This window comes from Phalaenopsis equestris, unplaced genomic scaffold (genome assembly GCF_001263595.1).
Source record: "Phalaenopsis equestris unplaced genomic scaffold, ASM126359v1 Scaffold000600, whole genome shotgun sequence".
Lineage (NCBI taxonomy): Eukaryota > Viridiplantae > Streptophyta > Magnoliopsida > Asparagales > Orchidaceae > Phalaenopsis > Phalaenopsis equestris.
In genome coordinates, this window is record NW_018165040.1 from 2,930,262 (window position 1) to 2,932,148 (window position 1,887).

The window sequence follows — 1,887 nt, forward strand, 5'->3', positions numbered from 1 at the left end:
TATATATATATATATAGACAAAATTCAGTGGCAAAACAAATTATGTCTAGGGTGGGCAATTGCCCCGCCTAAAATTTGTAACTTCCAATTTCCTCACCTCGTTATATTTTTTGCCCGATACAACAATAACAACAAGCCTTTATCTTACTAAGTGAGGTTGGCTGAATGAATCCTTTTCTTGTCTAATATTTTTAAAAAAATTAGACATTGGTGACCACTACTTAAATTTTTGCTTTTACATTTATACCCACCCAAATATTTCATATCGTATAAAAATATCACTATTTTAGCTTTTAAAAGATGAAATATACCTTTTCATGAATAGTTAAGGGGGCATGCATGCAAAAAATTAAGGTTTAAGTTTTAGGTGCGTAAAACCACAAGAATTGAGTGGTATGCAAGTAAATATTACTTTTTTTATTAAAACCAAAAAAGTATTTTGTAAATTTGATCTACACAAATTAGAGTACTTAATATAACTTTTAGGCATAAACTCTAAACGAGTTAAATGGGCTTGATAACAATGGCAGAATAATAGTTCTGATATTTAGACCCATGCAAAAATATTAAATGGGCCATAACCGTGATGGTCCTAAAGATAACCGACTTGTGAAAAATGAGAGGTGGTGATTGATTGTGATTGATACATGAATAAATTTATTATAAGAAGTGGGAGGTGGGCGATCGGGATCGGTGACAAGTGGTGGTTGATTGTGGCAGGAGTGGTGCTGGACTTTAGCCCATTCTCAAAGTTGTAAGTTGTTCTCAAGCATCAAGCTCTACCTCTCTTATGAGAGATGTGAGTCTCTATTTATAGTGTTATTGGTACAATCAATGCAGGAATATAAACAACTTTGATCAGATGGTCCGGAGAGATTACTTTGATCAAACGAAGTTTTATGGACATTTGAGTGCCATAACTACGTCGAAATTAAGAAATCTTAAATTTGTTGGATTCGTCTTGTCAAGACGCTCGATTCAACTATTAACTTACTATATTCAACATTCGTTTGTTCTTCTAAATATGTGAAAAACTTCCAAGTGTGGTTTAAGAACTTGATCTGAGCTTAATTTTACTCGAATTAGACTAATTTTGATATCATTGGACCCGTCTCATCAAGCCGGTCTTTTTGACTAGAAGTTTGCTATAATCGAAGCTCTAGATAATCCTTAATTGAAGCTTGAATGTTTATTGCTAAAAAAATTACCTCAAGATTCGTGTCAGACGAAAAAAATTTATCGACGACGTATCAAAAATTTTTAGATAGAGACTTATTTTATTATTTTAGAAGCCATTGAAACCGTCTAAAAATAGGAGTTGTAAGTCAAAATTTTATTTGAAACTCCTTGTCACAAATAAATAAAACAGACAAGAACATAAAACAATAAAATTTCTATGAGAAAATCTATGAAATGAGAAGGAAAGAAAAATTCATAGGGCGTAACAAAAAATGAAATGATTCGCTGTATGGTAAAATCATTAATTTTTGTTCTTCCTCTAGACTAGAAAAAATGGGCTTAGAAAGTAATGTACTAAAATTCGGTCTCCCATAATTATATCAGAGCTGAAAATTATAGGAGATAATCAGATAACATTGAGCTACTGATGATTGTTGGATAATGATGGCTAGACAACAGCGGCCAGAATGATGATTGTTGGACAAAGAAAGCAATCAACAGTAGTTGTCACCACCACAAAGACTTAAATATCAAATTTTCATATGTTTTTTTGGCCCATGATAAGAGCTCTCACCATGCGCATAAAATTTTAGAGCTCCACATCACGGTTGGATCAGACACTTGATTTAAAAGATTTACAATGACACCACCACCAACAAGTCATGACTTGAGGCACAATATATATATATATATATATATATATAGCAA